The sequence below is a fragment of the Tamandua tetradactyla genome, chromosome 6 (assembly GCF_023851605.1).
Source record: "Tamandua tetradactyla isolate mTamTet1 chromosome 6, mTamTet1.pri, whole genome shotgun sequence".
Lineage (NCBI taxonomy): Eukaryota > Metazoa > Chordata > Mammalia > Pilosa > Myrmecophagidae > Tamandua > Tamandua tetradactyla.
This window is the reverse complement of record NC_135332.1, coordinates 78,949,623-78,961,554: the sequence shown is the minus strand read 5'-3', so window position 1 is coordinate 78,961,554 and position 11,932 is coordinate 78,949,623. Positions and strand designations below refer to the sequence as shown.

The 11,932-nt window shown below is 33.0% G+C and overlaps 1 long non-coding RNA gene and 1 other non-coding gene across 2 annotated transcripts in view; both read right to left on the bottom strand.

Moving 5' to 3' along the window:
• Window positions 1-51: 51 nt before the first annotated feature.
• LOC143686154 (uncharacterized) overlaps window positions 52-11,932 on the bottom strand; it is a 29,677-nt gene continuing 17,796 nt past the window's right edge. Inside the window, exons 2-3 of the long non-coding RNA XR_013176938.1 lie at window positions 1,983-2,093; window positions 52-868 (exon numbers count right to left, since the gene is read on the bottom strand). This is a non-coding gene — a long non-coding RNA (uncharacterized LOC143686154). The remainder of the gene's footprint in view (window positions 869-1,982; window positions 2,094-11,932) is intronic.
• LOC143689213 (U6 spliceosomal RNA) lies at window positions 7,450-7,555 on the bottom strand. Its single transcript, XR_013178672.1, has one exon. It is a non-coding gene; the product is annotated as a U6 spliceosomal RNA (small nuclear RNA).

The window sequence follows — 11,932 nt, the reverse complement described above, 5'->3', positions numbered from 1 at the left end:
CCTGGAGGTGTATCTTGATCAAGAGTGGTTGTTAAACTGGATTAGGGGAGATGTGTCTCCACCCATCTGGGTGGATATTGATTGGTTTACTGGAGTCCTATAAAAGAGGAAACATTTTGAGAATGAGAGATTTGGAGAGAGCAGAGAATGCTGCAGCACCATGAAGCAGAGAGTCCATGAGCCAGCAACCTTTGGAGATGAAGGAGGATAACACCTCCTGGGGAGCTTCATAAAACCAGAAGCCAGGAGAGAAAGCTAGCAGATGACACCATGTGCCCTTCCAGCTGAGAGAGAAGCCCTGACTGTGTTAACCATGTGCCTTCTCACTTGAAAGAGAAACCCTGAATTTCATTGGCCTCCTTGAAATAAGGGGTCTTTCCTTGGATGCCTTAGATTGGACATTTCTATAGACTCATTTAATTGGGACTTTATACTGGCAACTTATTAGATTCCCCTTTTAGAAGCCATTCCATTTCTGGTATATTGAATTCTGGCAACCAGCAAACTAGAACACTGACCAAGATTACATGTGTAAGGAGTGGGTGAATAGAGCTTCAAAGTTAGTAAATTTGTGCTAGAGACCACACTGTTAACCACAGTTTTAATTTCTTTGACAGCTCAAGCAAATACCATGAAATAAGTTGGTTTAAACAATGAGAATTTATTCATTCATTGTTCGAGGCTGGGAAAACTTCCAGGTCAAGGCATCACCAAGGCTGTGCTTTCTTCCCAAAGACACTGGCTTTCTGGGCTTGACTTCTGGTGCCCCTTGGTCCTTAGCTTGTCACAGCTAAGCTTAGCTTTCCTTTCTCTTCTAGGTTCTGTTGAAGTTCAGCTTCTTATTTCCTGTGGTTTTCTCTCTGTCCATCTGAAATTCACTCTGCTTATAAAATACTCCAGAGACAGGATCAAGACCCATAATGACCCAGGTGGACTATACCTTAACCAAATTTGCCTCATCTAAATGTCTTATTTACAATGGATTCAAAGCCACAGGGATGGGTTAAATTTAATAAACTGTTTCTGAGGTACATAAAGCTTCAAGTCACCACAAACACTGCAATTTTGGTTTTCCTGCCTTTTACCATCCACTTTGTGGCCTTCTTTCTCTTGTCTTGAAAAAAGCAATACTTGAAAATATTCAATTATGTCAGTTTTCTATGTGTGGAGGGATGGGCGCTGCATTAATGAAAAAAAGAAAATGCATGAGCATAGGTTTCTTGAAACAAGTATATGATTTTAATTTTCAAAGTCAGTTTGAAAAAACCATCCTTGATTTGATTTTTTCAAGTAAAGTCTCTATTTCTCTTTTCTCAACCCTTTCTTCAGCACCATTTTTTTCTATTTCCTTATTGTATTATTTAATTACTTTTGTTATTTAAATATCAGCACATCAAACAATTAACCTTCCTCAAGCTCACACCAAGCACAAAATATTTTAATGTATTAAAATGCCCTAATTTCTGTTAGAAGATCTAAATTCCACTTTCCTATTGATTATAACCAATATACTTAATGCTGAATTTCACTTTATAATTATTTTTCTTATTTCTCAAACATTACAGCAATTTAAGTCATCATCCATTTTAATATGCCTGTCACTGGTTATTTTGTTGTTTCCATATTTCAAATATTAAATATATAATTTAATGATAGATTCCCATATCTCAAATATATAGCTCAACATTTTATTACTATTTATTTCATTCAGGTTTACTTTTTTTTTAACTTCTGTAAAGTACTCCATCACAGAAACATGACTCAAGTTAGAGAATAGATTTCATTCAAATGTCATAACATTTCATATGATAGTACTAGTGTTCAATAAATTACATTATTGATAATCAATACATTTGAGTATAATAAAACAAAATATTTGCTATTTTGGATAAACGAATTAGCTTACAATATTTGTAAATAGGTATGTTTAATATACAATGCAACTATTCAAATAATAATTATACAATCAGTATTTCATCTACCTGGCTCAGAGATGATGAGTATTTCTTTCTTTCTCTTTTCTTTTTATTCTTCATGGTTTGTAACTAACTTACTTCATGCTTGGAAATTCACCTGACGTTTATGTTGACAAGCTTTCAAGGGTAAAGAAAATTATAGTTTTTATTATCTATGGTAGTCACATAAATTCCTTAAAGCACACAAACACAAAAATGAATTCCTTGCATTATAAGCTTGAAGTAGTTAAAAATATCTAAATTGAAAGAAGTTAGTGAAAATCTACTCTGAAATTTCATCACAAGTTTCTTGTAGTCATATATGTAAGTGAACAATAAAAAACCTGAAACAGCTGCAATGCTCTGTTTAGAAACCAAATGACATTTCCATTATTGATATTATGGTTAAATGGGGGATTTGGCTGTCTTTGGGTGTCATGTGCTACCTATCCCATTTTTATTATTTTTTTTGTGTGTGACTTATTCTTCACAGCTACATCAATGATAAATGAGCATCTTATTTTAGTAACATATACTATTGTAACAGTATCTTCAGTTTGACACATTGTTAATTAAATATTGATTTGTAGAATTAACTCTAAGCCTTCAGTATTTTTCTAATTAGAATAATGACTTTTTCATATGCTGGCAGTTGTGTTTCTCTTTAAAATATAAAAGAAGTATATCAAAGGTATAAATTATTAACCATATTGTACTTCAAGATATGGTTAATAAATTAGACATATCATAATAGGTTCAGGTAAATTGCTTTTACTACTTCTAATAAAGATTTAATGCTACTAAACAAGTTTGGTAATGGAATTGCACAGCATTTAATAGTAAGGAAATGGCCTTTAAGGAATACATTTTTTTCTCCATTCTTAGTGAGCAGCTATCCAGTTCAATTATTGTATGCTATATTAAAAATCAAAAGACTTAAAAGTCTCACAACAGAATTATTTTTCATGTTAAATTGTTATAAATATATATTTATCAATTGAATTAACCATAATGCAAGCAATATGGCATATAAATAGTAATCTCCATATAATTGAATATCTTTAAACAATCCTGAGTGAGGAAACTAATTGAGTATTACAGAAGTTCATTGCACAATACAAAACATTTAAAAAGCAGCAAAATGACAACTTCAGTAATTTTTTTTCCTTTTGATAACAATAAGACAAGTCCCAACACATAGAGTCCCATGGATAGTGTTATAATGGGATCTTGTCCAGGATTTGCCCTTTTCAGAATAAAGATGAAGTTTAGGAAGCAAGGACTGAAGGTGGAAAACAATATAAAATTATGACTATGTTTTAAAGGGTTTTTGCAGTTTACCACTTTTAACCCACAAATGAAGAATATAAGGTAATTTGTTCTCTCTTCTTCCCCCATCCTTCCTTTTCTCTTTTTGTTTAAGCTATTTTTTTCTTACCATTTACTTATGTTAGTGGCTTTTATTTCTTTAGTATTGAATAGATGCATAAATTACATGGATATAGAGAATATTATTGCAAAAGCCACTCATTTTAAGAAGTAAAGTATCATCATTGTCTTGGACATATCCCCTATGCCTCCCTCGCAATAACTATACCAAATAAATTCCATGAAAAAAAGTAACTGTGTAGTCATTTCTCCATAGTATACCAATATTTGAAATTGTCCAATATTTCAATTATAAAAAATGAGACTTTAAACTTGTATCTGATTTTGTTTATAATTGCATTTCCTTGTTTGTTGGTGATATTTTTCTCAAATGTCTATCCACCATTTTTGTTTGGTCTGTTATGAACTGTTTGTTCTGATTATTGGTTCATTTTTCTTTTGGGTTATCATCTTTATTTCTCTCTAAGAGGTCTTTCCTGGCTTACAAATTTTTTCTATAAATTTTTTGCTATATATATCATTCACTATATCAACTGTGTCTATATCTATCTCTCTCCCTATCTATCTATATACCTATCATTTACTCATATATGTTTTGATTGCTTCTTATTCACCTGGTTTGTGAGTGAGTGAATCCCTACCCTAAATACGATGAAAAGGCCAGACATGTGACACACCATACTGGGTAGAGGAAATCAAACTGAGGTTTATTAATCAAATATACCCACAACCTCAGAGCTGGAGATGGCAGAGCCACAAAGGGCTGGGTATGCATTCAGGGACAGAGTGAATGAACAGGCAGGGACTGTGGATGCAGACTTTGTACCAAGAGAGGATAAGGTGACCATCAGTTCTTGTGGAAGCATATGATTCGTTTCTTTAAATGGTTTCCAACTGGCAGAGAGATGAAAATGCTTAGGTTGAGGACAGGGCAGAGTATAGTTAGTCCAACTTTAGGAACTAGCCAGATGCAAATTCTTTCCCATTGTATGTGGGCATATCTGGTGAGGGCATGGCACTCACTGTTAGGCTTTTAGAGCATATAAATGTTATCTCACATTTAAGTGGTTTGTACTTCAATTTATTTATCATATTTTTAGTTGAACAGAAGTTATTCATTTAACTGTCATCAGATGTATTGCTCATTTTTTATTTTATTTTTTACATCTTATATAAGAAATATTTTCCTATCTTAGTTTGTAATGGTATTCTCATATTGCATTTTACATTTTTATTGTACTTCTCTCTCATAGCTATGTATGTAATACTTCATTGTGTTTAGTTCTTTCTGTTTTATCTTTATCCTTCATTTCTCTGTTGACTATACAACTTTTTGTTTAATTTCTAAACATTGATTTCTAACAAGCAAGTTATCTCACCAGCTACACAATAAATCTCTGGTTCTTGACTAGGAGTGATTTTCCCTACCTCCAGCCAGGAGTCATTTGGGTTGTTACAATTTTTGGGGAAATGTATTATTGGTATGTAGCAGTTAGAAGCCAGGAATGAAGCTATTCCACAGTGCACAAGATATCCCCTCAAAGCAAAGAATTATGTGGCTTAAAATATTGGTGCTGAGATTGAGAAACCTAGAAATCAATGAATGACACATTGGTATGTGTAATAATTGTAATAATATAGCAAATTTTCAAATAAGCAGTGGTGGCAGTGAAACCTCATGGGACAACTGGCGATATTATGTAATATGGAAATATTATGGTGGGGATTTGTGGCAGTGATATAATATTGGGTCTTCTGAAAAGAAATGTGACACTGGTATTTAATGGAGAAACTACTAATGAGGAATGGGGTACTAGTATAATTTGAAGAACTCCTGAAGAAAACTGAAGGCATCAATATAATACTGGAAAATTCATTGTGAGGATTTAGGGTTCTGATATAATATTGGGTATTTTCACAAAAGTAACTGCAGCAGTGACTTAATATTGGGCATTTAATAATATATGGAAGAATATGTATAATTTGGGGAAGCATATTGTGAAGGCTGGAGGATACTGTTATAATAATAGAAAAATTTCCATGAAGATGGTAGGAACATTTTAATATTTGGAAATTTGGACTACAAATACAATGAGAAACATAGAATACATATAATATTGGGAAATTTTTGAAGGAGAATTGGATATAGGCATGTAGTGGGGATGAAACAATTTTTAAAAATTTCCATGAGGAATCCATTCACTTGTATAATATGGGAAATCTGAAGAATGGGGATACTAGTAACATAAGAAAGTAATCATAAGATTCTGATGAGAAATGGGGACACTACTTAAATATTTAGAACTTCCAGGGGGATGTGAAGACCCTAGCATTATTTTGAGAAATGGATAATTGGGACACAATAATATGGGATAATTCAGATAAGGAAGGAGGACACTTCTCATGTGAAGTGGAGGCACTGTATATTACTGGTGAATTCTTTATGAGGAGTGCTGACTCTGGTTAATATTATTGGGGATGTCTGATAAAAATATACACTGTGGAAAACATTGGGAAACTTTTGATGAGAATTGGATTCCCTCAAATCTGCTACTATCAGAAATGTAGAATTAAGACAAAAGTTAGTAGAAACTAATTCTTTAATGCTCTTTCATAACAATGACATGTGTAAAGCAAAATCAATACTGTGTACAAATAAATAAATAATTTACCTCTGTGTTCAATTAAAATCAACAAAATGATAATTTTGTATCACTATTCTATTCATAGATTGAAATTTGTTCTATATGTGGTCCATTTTGACATAAACCCCTGATTTATTTCTAAGTTATTCCCCTTTTTACACCAGTCTTATTAATCATGAAGAAGACTCTACTATTGTAAGTTAGCCTTATTTCTACTAGGATTTTTCCAAATACAACAGTGACTGCAATTTTTGTCATGTTTTCTGATAGCAGCAGATTTGAGGGAATCCAATTCTCATCAAAAGTTTCCCAATGTTTTCCACAGTGTATATTTTTATCAGACATCCCCAATAATATTAACCAGAGTCAGCACTCCTCATAAAGAATTCACCAGTAATATACAGTGCCTCCACTTCACATGAAAAGTGTCCTCCTTCCTTATCTGAATTATCCCATATTATTGTGTCCCAATTCTCCATTTCTCAAAATAATGCTAGGGTCTTCACATCCCCCTGGAAGTTCTAAATATTTAAGTAGTGTCCCCATTTCTCATCAGAATCTCCCCAATAGTATACTGGTGCCCTGATTCCTCATCAGAAATTTCCCAATATTATAGTATTTCTTCCAATTCTATTGCAACTTTGTGAATAAAATGCCAGTTTTCCCGTTCATCTTCAGAATTTTCCCAGTGTTATACTAGTGCTCCTTTCCTTACCCACAATCACCTCTTCTTGGGCTATTGTCTTCATTCATCATCTATACTTTCTAATATAACTTTAGTGCTTCATTCATCATTAGAATTTTCATAACATGATAGTTCATTACAGAAGTTTCTATTTATTATGTAATTCCTCCAATTTCTGATTGGAAACTTATCATTATTAAATATATGCCATCAATATCTATCACATATTTTCCAATATTTCACTGCTGACTCCATTACAAATCCAAATTTCTCCATTTATCAGTACCCACATTCCTCTTCAGACATTTGCTAATATAATTCCAGGATTCTTCCTCATCGGAATCCTTCCCATAATATTCTATTGCTTGCATTCTTCTTCAGAAGATAGTAAAAAATATGCTGCTGCTCCCTATTTTTATCAGATTTCCTCCATATGTTACCCATACCCTTAGTCTGTATCAAAATTCTCTTATTGTCTGCACCCACAATCATAATCAGAGTTCTACATGTATCACACCATTCCGTTACTTACAGAAGTTTTATCATATAATACTATTGCCCAGATATTCATCATATGTTTCCCAATATTAAAGCAGGCCACTTTTTTTTTAAAACTCCAAATATTATATTGGTATCCCCATATACTTCAGATTTTGTCCACATGACACCAGTTCCCTTATTCATCTTCAGAAGTTTTCCGTTATGAAATTAACTCCACTATATCATAAGAATTTTCTCATCATATACAAGTGCCGCTATTTCTTCTTTTCTTTTTTTAAATATAAAACGCTTCACAAATTTGTGTGTCATCCTTGTACAGCGGCCATGCTAAAATTCTCTGTATCATTCCAATGTTGTATATGTGCTGCCAAAGTGAGCACTCAGTGCCCCTATTTCTTTAGGAAACTTCTTATCAGAACTTTCCCAATTTTATGTGAACTCCCCTCACTTCTCAACAGAAGTTTCTCTGTTTGTTTTAACAGTTCCACATTCCTCTTCAAAGTGTGTCCAATTTATTACACTATTTCCTCTTTATTGATCAGGAGTTGACTCACATGATATCAGCATTCCTATTCCATTTCAAAAGTTTTCCAATATTAGACCAGTGCACCCATTCATCAGTATGTCTACTCATATAATACAAGTGACTACATTCTCTTTGAAAGATTTCCCAAATGACATCAGAGGCCACACTCTGAAAAGATTTCTGTTATAAAAGAAAATCTTTTTGCATCAGTATTTTCCCAATATTATACCGGGTTGATCATTGATCATCAGAATTTTTCTTATTGCATAATTGCCACATTTTCATCAGATGCTTTTCAATGTTATTCCAATGTGTCATTTTTATTAAGTTTTTCCATATGATTATGGTGACCCTATTTCTTTTGAGAAGATTCCCAATAATATAGTGCAATCATTCATTTCAGGTATTCTGCCATATTATACCAATGTCTAATTTACTGATAAGAAGTTTCATAATATTATTTCAATGACCTAATATCTCTAGTAGTTTCCCTGTATTAATTCAGAATCTCAATTCCTCATTGGAATATATTTCCCCAGTATTATACCAATGTCCTCATTTTTTATGAGAAATCACGGAAATTTCTTATGTTACTAGTATCCCCATTCTTCAGATTTCCCATATTATACAAGTGAATGGATTCCTCATGGAAATTTTTAAAAATTGTTTCATCCCCACTACATGCCTATATCCAATTCTCCTTCAAAAATTTCCCAATATTTTATGTATTCTATGTTTCTCATCGTATTTGTAGTCCAAATTTCCAAATATTAAAATGTTCCTACCATCTTCATGGAAATTTTTCTATTATTATAACAGTATCCTCCAGCCTTCACAATATGCTTCCCCAAATTATACATATTCTTCCATATATTATTAAATGCCCAATATTAAGTCACTGCTGCAGTTACTTTTGTGAAAATACCCAATATTATATCAGAACCCTAAATCCTCACAATGAATTTTCCAGTATTATATTGATGCCTTCAGTTTTCTTCAGGAGTTCTTCAAATTATACTAGTACCCCATTCCTCATTAGTAGTTTCTCCATTAAATACCAGTGTCACATTTCTTTTCAGAAGACCCAATATTATATCACTGCCACAAATCCCCACCATAATATTTCCATATTACATAATATCGCCAGTTGTCCCATGAGGTTTCACTGCTACCACTGCTTATTTGAAAATTTGCTATATTATTACAATGTTCACATTCATCATCAGAAATTTCCCAATATTATACCTGTACTTTCATTTGTCTTTGCAAATTTCCCAACATTATTTCATTTCTCTAAATCCTTCATCAGTAATTTACAAATATTGCTTTGGTAACCTGAATTGTCATCAGAAATAATAACTGCTGTCTATGTATACTTTCTTTGCAGAAAGGTTCTCAGCTTCATACTAGCAAGCATATTCTTAATTGGGAGTTTTCCAATATTGTACAAGTATAACTTCCTCATGAGAATGTGCCCAATATTATACCTGAGTCTCCCTTCATTATTGTAAAGTTTCTAGTAACATGTTTCCTCTTTAGGATTGTCTCAAGGCTAGTTTTATTATCTTTCACTTAACAAAATATTTCTCCTAATATAACTGCACCACAGTAATTCAATGAAATTTTCCAAAATATTTTATACATTCAATGCTCTTCAACAATTTTCCAATATCATACAATTATCCCCATTCCACATTGTCTCTTTCTATTATATTGGTGATTCCATTGCACTTCAGAATTTCCTCCAATTATATTAGTGTCCCCATTTCTCATCAGAAATTGTCCCATATTATCCCAGAGCTCACATTCATTAATGGAAATATCTTAGATAGAACAACAAATTATGTGGCCATGAGCATGTAAGTCATTAAATGGTGATGAGGCAATTGGTAGGTCAAATATATATGTGTACTTCCAATGCTGTAAATAGTCTGCATGAATTTAATATTTTTGCATAACTGAGAAGCTATATACTTAACTAAAGGGTTGTGCTTTTCTGCTTATGTATTTATCTATTAAAGTACTCTGCCTTAATCTTGTATAGTGTTACCATGGGTAGCTTTCTAAAGCATCAGACATTATTTTAAATTAGCAAATAAATTAAACTTCACAAGCAACATATATATTTTCCAAATTTCATTTCATTATTAACATTTATTCTCTATGGGATTTTGTTCTTTAAAAGTTTGTGTTCCAGTACTGAATCTCCCGAAATTTCCCAGTTTGCAGATTAGCAATAGATTCTTTCAATTCCCCATATCCATGTGACTTCAGTCATATTTTTATTTTTTATTTATTTATATTGTGAAAAGTAGCATGTACACAAAAAAGCAATAAATCTGAAAGCACACTACAACAATTAATTATAGAATGGAATTCAGAATTTGATGTGGATTACAGTTCCACAATTTAAAATTTTTCCTTCTAGCTTTTCCAAGACACTGAAGACTAAAATGAATATTGATACAATGATTCAGCAGTCATAATCATCATATCTTTTCTGTTATAGCTCCACCTTCTTTTTTGACATTTCTCCCAACATTTAGAGGCATTTTGGCTATGCCCATTATGTTTTCATGTTGAAAACACGGTTGATAATATGGGGTGGGAGATGGAACTATTTGATGTTCTGGAGAGGCTGGCCTCTCTTGGTTTCAGGAATCATCTGGCCTAGGAACTGATCTGGAGGTTGCAAGTTTCTGAAAAGTAATCATAGTGCATGAAAACTTTCTAGAAGCTCAGATAAAACCCTAAGTGTTTTTTAATATTGGCAGGAATGGTTTGGGTTGGAATTTGGCACATGATGACAAATAGCAATATCTAGCTGAAGCTTGCATAAAGGTAGCCTCCAGAAAAGTCTCATGATCTATTTGAATTCTCTAAGCCACTGATACCTTATTTATTTTTGTTAATCCCACAGTGCTAGGGCAAGGTTCAGCCCTGGAACCTTGCCAGGGAGACTTTCCTTCCTATATACAGACAATTTTTTTTAAAAAATGATGACTTTAGGTTCACTTAGAAACATTCTGCATTTTGTAAAGAATATCAATAGCCAGAAAATACCAGGCATATGTACATAAAACACAAAAAACAGTCATGCACACACACACACAATTTCAACAATAATACAGCTAAAGAATTGAAATTGATGCTGCATGTGGCATAACTGTATACTCATATTTTTAGTTTATTATGGTGAACTGAAAAGCTCAAGATCAGCAAAAGAAAAAGGTGTGTTGGGTGAAGTTCAGAAGAAAGGAGGCACAAGGTGTCAGTTGTCCTCTCCCAATGTAGTTGCATGGATGGATGTAATTCATCCAGCAACAATGTATAACATCAACATGTCAAAGGAGGATTAATCAGTGAACCTCAAAGGAAATTTTGCCATCCAGTAATTTTATTGGTGATTAGTCATGTAGGCATACAACACAGATGTGATTGACCTTAGCTATTCAGACTCCAGTTACCCCATTCCTGAGGTCAAACTGATACTGTGTGGTCCAAAGCCCCATGCATTCAAAAACAGTTATTCACAAAGATCACTTTCTTACTATAAACTGTCTGGAGTGACACAAGTTATACAGGTCACTCTTATTGTGCTGGTTGGGCCAAGGGCTCAGAGGATATCTCTCACAGCCAACAGTCAGTCCTGTAGACCTTTGGAATGTGGAGAGCTCATTATCCTTATTCTTCTGAGTTAACCTATTACTGTAGAGTTCAGCTCCACAGCCCTTGGTCTAGATTCTTTTACAGTAAAATGATCAGATTTTTTCTCAGCATCTACATTTAGTATGTCATTATAACAGATAAAGCAATAGTGTCAATATGGATATGTTTAATATTTGGAAGATCCAGGGTCAGGTAGGGATATATTTAAAGAAACAACTAATCCATCATATAAAAACATAAGTACATTTTAATATTCTGATTAATTTGATTACTCATTTTCCCCTTGATCTACCACTATGTGTACCTTGTAATAAACTGTGAAGAATTATTCAATGTAAAAAGTAACTGATTGTTAGGTAAATTCAGTTCTCCCTAATGCAAGACATTTTATATCAGTATTAATCCTGAGGAGATTTTACCCTATCTCCAACCCATTTAATCATCACTATCACTGTTACCATATGACCGTTTTTTTGCATATCTTTTTTTCCTGATTAGGGAATTTGTGGGTTTAGAGAATGATCTTGCAAAAAACACAAGATTCCCATATACCATATTAATA